This window comes from Equus przewalskii, chromosome 9 (genome assembly GCF_037783145.1).
Source record: "Equus przewalskii isolate Varuska chromosome 9, EquPr2, whole genome shotgun sequence".
NCBI lineage: Eukaryota > Metazoa > Chordata > Mammalia > Perissodactyla > Equidae > Equus > Equus przewalskii.
In genome coordinates, this window is record NC_091839.1 from 40,049,912 (window position 1) to 40,061,181 (window position 11,270).

Here is an 11,270-nt window from a genome sequence, read left to right on the forward strand (position 1 = left end):
TTGCTTTGGCCTTGGCAGAAGTGGTTTGACCAGCCCTGAGCATGTCAGGCTTAGGGTGGGGGAAGGGGGCAAAGAAGTGAGCAGAGGATGGAACTTGGTCTGTACCTCTGCCCCTTTTCACCTTGACTAGGACGTTCTTTCTCATGATTGCTCATTAAAGAATCAAGATTACTGCACATTAAAATTAAAGAAAAATAGTGGAAGAGCCTCCAGCAAAATAGCCAATGCAGCATATCAAAGGGTCACTTTCTTCTCAAAAGGAAAAACTAAATGCATATCAACTCCTTTCCTTTCTGTCTCTGACCTATAAAGACAGAACTGCCTTGACAGGACAAAAATGCCTGCTTTTACTGGACTCCCCTGTTTCTAAGAAGGTGATCCATTCATGCTAAATCAGATAACATGGTAAGCCCGGAGCATGATATCTGGCATCCAGTAGGCTCTCAAACAGCGGTGGTTGCTCTGACGGTTATAACGCTAATGTTGGTTGGGTTCTCTGGTTCTGAGACAACTAAGGTGAAATAAAATCCTGGATGACTTCTCCAGCAGGTTCTGAAGGAAGAATCATGGTATCTAATGGCCTAGACACATTCACATTTTACTTGTCTCAATTCAATAGCACAGTAAATTTGAAAGAAAGAACTAGGCTTTCAAAGATGTTTGAAAGAGATGCATCCTGGGAAATGTACCCTCCCCAGGGGAGAATGGCAGGAGGCCTCTTGAGGGAGAGACACCTCCGCCCTTCTAAGAGAGAAGACAGAAGGGTGTTTGTTTCACATAGGACTTGACAGCAAAGATTACTGTTTTCTTTGTTAAACAGCTTTCTGAAACATGTTAGTAGCTTGTCTGACTATTGCCCGAAAGGGTGGAGGGTAGAGAATAAAACTGCAAATTGCTGGTGAGTTATTCAGCATTCAAGTTTCAACAAATCTAGAACTCATGCTAACATTATATTTAATTTCAGGTTAAATCTGGAAAATCTAAAATCTTGGTGACAACGAATGAAATGATAAGTGAATTTAAAAATACATGCAGAAAGATCAAGAGTTTAAAAAGAAAATCATTTTGGTTAGTACACTCTCTTCCCGGTGGGTCTCTTTTCTAAGTCAGATGAAAAATGTTTAATCAAATGCCTTTAATTAAAGCTCTGCACACATGGAGAAGCACAAGTGGAGTTTATTTCAGTTAGACAAGAGTGTCCAAGGGTTCAGTTGCTAGAAAATCGACATTTAATAACATGCATTTCTATCAGAGACTCCCATTTTGTTTCAAGTCGTGAAAAAACTGAAGCTTGCTAAAGGGGTAACAGCTGTAAACATCTCGTCTATTTTTTTTTCAGTTTTTATCTCATTCACAGTGATTATTACTGGTGTATTAACTGAGCCGGAGCATATTGAACAGAACTGTCTGGGTGAGATGAGCAGCCTGAGATTCATTTGCTAAGAAACACCAACTAATTTCACCAACTACCCCTAAACCAACCAACCAGAGAATTCATGATAAACACTGCTTGACTTACCAGATGCTGCACTATGAGAAGATGAGAAGAGAGGTGTTGTGTCAGGGGACGAGGCACACTGGGCTGGCAACCAGGGCACTCAGTTCTAGCCCAACTCTCCTGGGAACAATCACTATAAACCAGGACAGGCCATTCACCTCTATGGTCTTAACTTCCTTCTCTAGACCTTGAGTGGGTCAACTAGATGGCTGATAATACGTAGCTAATATTTAATGAGTCTTGCACATCTGTACACGGCAAGGTGCCCTGATGTCCAGTGTGATGTGGAGCATGGGCTCCGGAGCAAGGCTGCCTTGGTTCAGAGTGATTGTTGGGAGAGTGACTTCACTGCCCCTTCCTCATCTATGAATGGATATGTAATGGGCCCCACGTTATAGGCTGTCGTGAGGTCTAAATGTGATAATATACCTAAAGCCCCTAGAAGAGAGTCTGCTGTAAATGTTAGCTGACATTTAATTCTTCAAAAAGTTTCCTTTCCAGATGGATTTCCTGAGTTCAGTGCTTTTGCTTGGTCACCACTCCCAACTGTCTGGAGTGTCCATATGTCCCCTGTGAATATTTTGTGACTTTTATTATCCCGTGGAAGTGTTTGATGGATGTTCTGCATGGATATTAGAGCTCTAATTTTCAAGCTGTGAAAGGAAGTGAACTTGTTGGGGAAAAAAGACTTAGGCTTTAAATACCTCTAATGTCCTTTGATTTTCATCTCGTGTGCAGTGGGTGCTATTTAATGCCTCTGTGTGGCATTAAGTACCAGGATCTGAAGATTAAGTATCAGGGTCTGAAGAATGGTATTAGAAATGCTGCTGATGGCTCCCACAGTTTTACGAGTTGTTAGCCCTTGCCTAGACCCCAACTCAAAGGCATGTATTCATGCACTCATTCATTCTTTCACTCACGAGCTTTTATTGAGCACTTACTGTGTATCAGTCACTACAAGATAAATAATACATGGTTCCTCTTTGGAAGAGCTCAGAGCCTAAAGGGGAAGACAATGAAAAAAATTATAAATTACCAAAGTGGTAAGTGCAGTGGCAAGGACATCAACAAAATGCTCTGGGAGCCCAGAGAACAGAGCAACTAATTGTGCCTGGAGGAGCCAGGAAGTGACAACTGAACTGAGCCTTGAATGGCAAATAAGACCTCTGTGTGATTGTGCATGTGTTTATCTGTCTGGGCATGGCAGGGACGGGGAAGAGCAAAAGTGCTGTGAGAGAGGCTGAGGGCTGTTGCGGGCACAATCAATGTCCCTGGGGAAAGATAAGCTTTTCTTAAGTGAACAACCCCATCTAACATCCCACCTTCCTCCAGGGATGAGGGAATTTATATCAGGCATCCTGTATAGGATACCTCAATGTTAAGTCTTGAACTTAAAAGCAGGTGCATAATGATTTCTGAGTCCCCCAAAAGAACCTGGTATACTACAGAGCAGCTAAATTCCTCTTAAAATATAGGTAGTATGTGACGCCATCAAAAATTCCCAAAAAGTCTTTTTGAGGTAGGCTCGTGAGAAAGGTAAAGAGAATGGATGTTAGAACACAGAAGATAGTTTACCGCAAGGGTTTTAGAAGCCCACAAAATCTGTACAATGAACACTCGTACACCAACCACCTAGATTCAACAATTGTTAACTTTTTTCCAATTTATCACATTTGATTCACATGTGGATGTGTACGTATATATACATAGGAAACATTTTAAAGAAAATGACCAACATCATGATATTTTATACCGAAATACCTCTAAACACATGCCCCATATTAAGGATGTTTTCCTACATAACTGAACACCAGTCTCACACCTAACAGAATAAACAATAAATCCCTAATTTCTAAGACTGCATCCATATTTATTTTTTCCTGGATGTCCCAAATTATATTTTATAACTCTTTTTTTTAACAAAGCAAATATATATTTTTAATGGGTGGCATAAGAACCTTGGACTTCTCGGACATGGACAAGTCTAATTTCTACTTTAAACTGTATTTTGCACCTCGCCAGATTTCTCTGAAGCCTAAACTATCGCTTAGGGTTGTATAAGTACACACAAATGTGCAAGCAAAATGGGATTATTCTGCTAAGGAAAGCTAAAGAAAGAAGAGCCAGGATTTAGAAAACAGTGACGTTCTAAGAACCTCGTCCCTTCAGGCCAAGTTTCTCAGAAAGGTTGGTCTGCTTTTTTCTAACAGAGAGAATGCAAGGATTAAATTGATCATAAAGCAACAATGCTAACAGGTGATAGTCAACTTTTCTTTTTGACACTCCATGGTGAACTTGGGTTTTTTAATCAGATGTTAGGAAATGGGAAAAGAGAAGCAAGAACATTCTGATTGCTTTTCAAAATCGTTTTCTCACACCTCTCCTCACCATCTCACACCACCCGGGATTCAATCAGGGCTGTGAAAAGTTCTGCCAGACTCCATGCCCCAGACACCAGGCATCCTCCGTTAAGGTGTGTGGCCTGAAGATGCTCTGAGTCCTGAGAACACGAGAAATATCCATTTCTACCAGGAGACCTGAAGCAACTGCTGAAGGGAGATGATTTTTTTTTTTTTTTTTTTTTGCTGAGGAAGATTAACCTTGAGCTAACATCTCTGTCAATCTTCCTCTATTTTATACGTGAGTTGCTCACACAGCATGGCTGATGAGTGGTGTAGGTTCAAGCCAGGATTCGAACCCACGAACCTGGGCCACCAAAGTGGAGCATGCCGAACTTAACCACTAGGCCATATGGCTGGCCCCAAGAAGACTTAATTATAGTATAACAAAAGGATTTGAGACAAAATGATAAATATTAAAAAATTTTTTAAATTAACTTCAATTTACAGAAAAATTGTAAATGTAGTACCAAGAATTTTGTTCCAGAACTATATGAGAGTAATTTGCCAAACTGATGTGCCATAATCCATAATACTTTACCCTCCTACATAACCACAATACAATCATCAAAATTAGGAAATTAACACTGATACATGCTACCATCTAACACTCAAATCCCATTCAAGTTTTAGCAATTCTTTCATAGCAAAAAGATTCAATTTGGAATCACACCTTGCCTTTAGTTGTCATGTCTGTTTAATCTTATCCAATCTGGAGGAATCCCTCTGTCATTACTTGACTTTTATGATCTCAAAACTTTTGAAGAATCTGGACCAGTTGTTTTGCAGAATGCCCCTCAGTTTTGTTTCTGTTTTGTTTTTTGAGGAAGATTAGCCCTGAGCTAACTACTGCCAATCTTCCTCTTTTTTCTGAGGAAGACTGGCCCTGAGCTAACATCTGTGTCCATCTTCCTCTATTTCATACGTGGGACGCCTACCACAGCATGGCTTTTGCCAAGCGGTGCCATGTCTGCACCCGGGATCCAAACCGGCGAACCCCGGGTCTCCGAGAAGCGGAACGTGCGAACTTAACCACTGCGCCACTGGGCTGGCCCTCAGTTTTGTTTTGTCAAATGTTTCCTCATGATCAGATTCAGCCTGTGCATCTTTGGCCAGAATATCAGAGACATGATGCTGTGTTCTTCTCATTGCATCTTATCAAGTGGCACACTATTTTAATTTGTTCCATTACTGATAATATTCACTCTGATTATTTGATTAAGGTGTTAGCTGCCAAGCTGCTTTGATGTAAAGCTACTCTTTTCCCTTTTGTGATTAATTAGTATTGAGTGGGGAGATATTTTGAAATGATGTAAATGTCCCATTTCCAATCAAACTTAGTTTATTCATATATTAATTTATATCATTATGGGCTCTGTTTCTATTTTATTCAGTGGTTTATAATCTGTTACTATCATTATTTATTTGACGATCAGATTGTCCCTGATTTGTCCAACAGCAGTTCCTTCAAACTGAGTCTTATCTCCTTTTGACAAGGCCTCACCATTCCTTGAACATTTCCTTTCTTTCTGATACAAAGCATTTTCCAGAATTATGTTGTACTTTTCAGGCTCAGCCCTGAATCAGCTGTTTCTCCAGGGATCCCTCGTTCCTTTTGGTGGAGAATGGTGTCTATAACGTAGGTGTGCTCCTTGTTCTCGGGGTATGGCAGCTTCCAGGAGCTCTCCCTGGACAGAACTAACCGATATATACATGCATTACTTTCCTATTGCTGCTGTAACAAATTACCACAAACTTAGTGGCTTAAGACAACACAAATTATTACCTTACAGTTCTGCAGGTCAGAAGTCCTAAAATCAAGGTGTCAGAAGGGCTGTGTTCCTGCTGGAGGCTTTGGAAGAGTTCCATTTCCTTGACTTTTCCACCTTCTAAAAGCTGCCTGCATTCCTTAGCTTGCGGCCCCTTCCTCCATTTTCAAGCCAGCAGAATAGCGTCTTCAAATCTCTCTCTCTTCCTCTCTGACCTCTGCTTCTGTCATCACATTTCTGCTTCTGCCTCTGACCCTCCCGCCTTCCAGTGTAATCACAAGGACCTTTGTTATTATTTTGGCCCACACAGATAATCCCAGATAATCTTCCCATCTGAAGACGCTTAACTTAATCACACCTGAAAAGTCCCTTTTGCCATAGAAGGTAATACATTCACAGATTTGGAGCATTAGGAGGTGGACCTTTGGGGAATGGGGGTCCATTATTCTACATTTCACAACATGTATGTGCGTATATACACATTTATTTATATATCTATATAACCATATTGAAAACCATGAGTTCACCTGGATACCTCCAGTTCCAACCCAACAACTACAGGGTCCATTCCAGGTTTCTCTGTTTCAATATTTGTGACTCCCTTTGCCAACAGTGAGAAACCTGTTCCCATTATCCTCAATGAGTTACTTATTTGATTTACTGCCTCCATGTGACCAGTCTCCTATTCCACTTCTGTCCTCTTAGTCATGGAGGAATGTCCTCCCACTCCGCCTGGACTCTGACACTTCACACCTGGCTGCCCTTCCACAGGGACACCCTCCTCATCCCACTCGGACTCTGCCACCCTGAGCCAGGCTGCCCCCTGCAGGAACACTGCCCTCACCCGGCTCAGGCTCTGACACCCCACCCTGAGCAGCCCTCCTGTGTGGGCACCCTTCTCACCCAGCTGGGGCCCCGACAGCTGGCTTTGACCGTCAAGACTCTCCTCTTAGGTGCTCTGGCCCACCCACTGGTTTTAGGAGCAAATCGTTGAGAGAGGGAAGGAAAGAGAAAGAAAAGCCCAAGTGACTTATATTTAGGAAGGAGAAAGGGCAGTAAAACCTTGATCGGAACAAGGGTGGGAACTGTGGAATGCTGCGGGGACGGGAGGTGGGGAGTGAGGTGGAGTACACAACAGAGGACTTGAGCCTTGAAGACATGCTCGTTCCTGGAATTGGCCCCCGTCCTTGGGCCTGTTTGCGTATTTGAGGAGTCGACTCGTATTTTTCTGGGCTGAGAAAGCTGCCACCAGCCTGGAGCCTCATCAAACCACTTTTTATTAAAAACCACCCTTTGGCTCTTATGTTTTTTATGCTGATTAAGAACACTGACTTGGCTGAAGGAACAAGAGGGCTGATTGTTGCTCTGTCTCTTGAAGCAGAAGAGGCTTTTGATCAAGTTGAGTGGGAGTTTATGTTTGAGGTACTTTAAAAAATGAAATTTGGAGATAAGCTTATGAACTGAATTTGAACTTCATTCTAAGTTCATTGAACAAAAATGTTTCAGATCCTTTTAATCTGGAAAAAGCCCGCTGCAATTGCCCTTTTAAACTCTTAGTTTTTTTTAAGATAAAGCTCTTTCTTAAATTATTTACCATTTATCTACCTACTGAGATGGGCACTTCAAAAATAAACTGTGAAGCTCAAAGATGTTTGAATTTCTTACTTTCCAAGGGCTGAGCACATTGGCTTGGGTGTCTCTCCCTTCACCCCGGCACCCAGAGGAAAGGCACTGTCTGGTGGTGACAAGGAAGGATCAGTTTCTCGGTGGCAATCTGGGGTCGTGCTTGGCTTCACAGCGCGGGACTGTGGGATAGTCACACAGAAAGCAGAAGCTTGTGGGTTCTAATCTCAGTTCCCCCACTGGCGTCTGAGTGCCTTTAGGTGAGTCATTTAATTTCCACATGTTTAGTCTGTCCCCTCCTAGACATGGAGCCAACGATACCCTCATCTGCTCATCTCCTAGAGATGTTGTAAGGGCCGATGGGTGTACAGGGCAGTCAAACGTTGCATATGTGTGTTGAGCTAAGAAAGTAAGACCATGAGCCCAGAGATGTCTTCAAGTTGGAGGTGATCTTTCCCTTCAGGAATGGGCTATGCTTATGGTGCTAGGATTTTTTGGCTATTTCTCTGTTTGTCTTATTAATTCAACTTATGCTATTATTAATTATACACATAATAATATGCTTGGTTCAACACAGATGAAGTCATCCACTTCAATATTTTTTGTGTACTTCCCATTGCCTGGCTCACTCTCTGTATTAGATTTAAGAACCTAAGTAAAAACAGAATTATGGGAAGATCAGAAAATGTGAAATATTTGTGAACAAATTCATGTCTATGGTTCTACTGTTAACTCTGAGGATTCATTTATTTGAAGAGAGGTTTCTCTTTTTATCATAAAACTTATCTGAGGGAAGCTGAGCTTCAGTTTCCTGAGTATTCGTGAAAGACACAGCTGAGTTTTTAACAGGAAGAGCTCCCGTTTGCCAATTTCTCATAGGAGGACAGTGCTCCCGAAGACATGGTATTCCACTTCATTAATTTCCATATAGCTGTTCCCTGCTAAAAATGATATTAACCTAAATGAGGCCCCTTTGCAGTGGCAAGCAGAGAGTAAGAATGAACATCATCAGTGTATCCCCAACACAGGGCAGTTAAGCCAGATTATACACAAACTGAAAACTAAACTAAAAATGATTATTTCATACTCCTGAAAAATCCTCATTTTGCGCACGTGGAAAGAATTTCTTTCCACAGCATATCCCCCACTCCATGCAGATGATCATTGCCCTCAATGACACTACTTTTGAACAGGCTGCAGCAAGAAATCTTAGCGCTTTTATATCAACCAGAGCTGCCATCTAAGTTCAAAACGCCAAGGGAAAAATAAAAAACACAAAATAATATGACACAGACTAGGAACTAAGGGTTTGGCAGCTTTGTTTCCAGTTGTTGGCTTTGGCTCTGGGTAGGGCTTCTGGTTGGCTGCTGTAGGAAAACTTTTGGACTATTTTCGACAGACAGAGCAGGCCACATGAAATTTCTATTATTACTTCAATCTTGGCTGGCTCTGGTGCACAGAATTGGCTGCCATCTGTCCGTCGTCCTGCAGCGTGTCATTGCTGAGCGATGCACGGGGACCTCCCCCAGAGCCTGCTTCAGGATCATTACCTCTTAGAGAGGAGACCATCTCCAGTAAGGTCTTCTCAATACTGTAGCTGCTGATGTTTCTGGAGGAGAACCAAGCTCAACCCAATTTTTCTTTTCTAAATCTTTGTCATTACTAACTGTGTCAAAATCTAAGGTACCAACCAGCTCTTAAGTCAGAAACCAGAAAAAATTCTATAGGATTACAACACTTAAGATTTGTGTGTATTTCTAAATATGTATCCAAGAACCAGGGAGAATGTCATCAATTCTCTAGGCAACTCCCACAGGGAGAGCCTGGGTTTGCTCCCCAAACCTTATTTGCTCCTTCTTGGTTAAGGCGGAAGGAGGAGGCAGTTTAAAGGACCTACCTGGGATTTAAACAGAACCCGCAAAACTTCCAGTGTTTAAAAGTAATAATTCCTATGTCTTTACATGTAGTGACCTCAGCACTGAAGAAATTCCAGGGGGCTGTGGTCTCACTCGTTGATGTTCACATTTCCTGGCCTCACACACAAGAAGAAAGACTACATGGAAGAAAGAAAGTCCATTTCAGTAGACTTCGGACCATGTGGAGTCCGCTCTGTGGTGTGCCAGAAAGTTGAGGTTGACTGATTTATGTTTTTGTTGAGAATCCTGAGTTTTAGGAAAATGGAATTCAAGCTGAGGGGGCAGCTTTACTTTTGCAATGGAGTTTTGTTTCTTTGTGCTCAAATCCCATTGCCTTGGGAACCATCAAAAATGGGAGAATGATGGGGCCGGCCCTGTGGCCAGTGGTTAAGTTTGGTGCGCTCCACTTCAGTGGCCCAGGTTCACCAGGCACAGACCTACACCGCTCATCGGTGGCCAAGCGGTGGTGGCTACCCGCATATGAAACAGAGGAAGATTGGCACAGATGTCAGCTCAGGGTGAATCCTCCTGAAGCAAAAAGTGGAGGATTGGCAACAGATGTTAGTCAGGGTGAATCTTCCTCAGCAAACAAAAAGGAAGAATGATGATGAGAGATGGAACATCTTTCTCCAGATTGGTTGATAGAAAAATTGGGCCAAGAAGGAACTAAGATTGTAGAGTGTTCTAATTTTGCCACCGATTCACTAGTTCAGTAACCTGAGGAGATTATCTTTGTTGGTTCACGACTCAACCTCCCTCTCTGTAAAATTAGGACACTGATGTTCCTTACATAGGTAGTATGGCAAGAGGGTTGAGAGCATGAGTCTGGGGGGCAGAGTGCCTTGTTTGAACTCTAACTCCATCACTTCTAACTGTGCGACTTTGGGCAAGTTATTTGACACACCCTTGAGCCTCAGTTTCCTCATCTAAAGTGAGGATGACAATAGTGCCTACTTTTTAGAACTGTTGTGAGGAATACATGTCATGATATAGCTAAAATGCCTGCACGCAGTACCCACTCAGTGTTAGTGTTAGTGTTGTTTTACTTCTCTGGAGCTCGTATTGGTATTATTATTATAACCTAACCGGAGATACTGAGGTAGTACAAAGAAGTAAAGAAATAAGCACAAATAGAAGTTCACCTTGAGTCTATTTTTTTTTTCTTTAACAGGGCATTTTGTACAAGAACCAAGATTTCAAGAACTTTTGCAAATGTGGATTAACTGGAAATGTTTCACAACCTATCTACACGTGATGTCAGCGAAAATTTAAGGAACAAGCAGAGTGATGCTGGGACAAGGAGCAGAGTGGGAGGTCCCTACCTCTGTCATCACATCCAGGGGTAGGCCAAGGCATTGGCAGGATCTCCAGCAATATCCTCATAACAATTACTTTAGGTGGAATTTGGATTTTAGAAACATTAGCTAGTTACTCGGGTGAGGTGAGCACGCTGTCACTCCGGGGGCTGGGTTAATTGCATTGCAAATAAACAAACGCTTAAAGATGATGCATTCTGAAGCGTTCACTTACAGCAAAAGGCAAGCCCAAAGCCATGGAGATGAGGCAAGAAGTCAGGAGAAACCTGGATCTCATTTAGGTTTTGTCTTTCCTGAGCTGGCTCTTCTCCATCTATTCAGGCTTATTTTCTGCTTTTCCTCAACATACCCTCTTCATTCTCTTCAGCTCTGCTTCCCATGGACCCATAGCTATGATATGCTCAGCTTTTACTCATGTTGGCCCTCTTGGAAAGCTTCCCTTTCTCATCTTCTTTTTCATATTTTACTCATCGTTTATGGCCTAAAGCACCTGCTTTCCTCTCCGTACGTCTCTCCCTTGCTATGCTGCTTTCATGATTTCTCTCAGCATCTGGAAGAATTATATAGTCAAAAGGCTTCCATTTCCTTGCTATCCCTGCAGCACCAGGTCCCTGCAAGTGATTAATGCATGCTTTCTTTATGGCCCTCGGGGCACATTTACTGAAGGCCTGTGATGTGGCACATCTGTGCTAGCAGCAAAATATTATAAGTGGATATTATTCCTATTTCATAGATTTTTTAAAAATGAG

The 11,270-nt window shown here is 42.2% G+C and overlaps 1 long non-coding RNA gene across 1 annotated transcript; it reads left to right on the plus strand.

Annotated features, from left to right (window-relative positions):
* Positions 1 to 7,339: 7,339 nt before the first annotated feature.
* LOC139085557 (uncharacterized) lies at positions 7,340 to 10,712 on the plus strand. Its single transcript, XR_011543919.1, has 2 exons — positions 7,340 to 7,549; positions 10,377 to 10,712. It is a non-coding gene; the product is annotated as an uncharacterized lncRNA (long non-coding RNA).
* Positions 10,713 to 11,270: the final 558 nt, after the last annotated feature.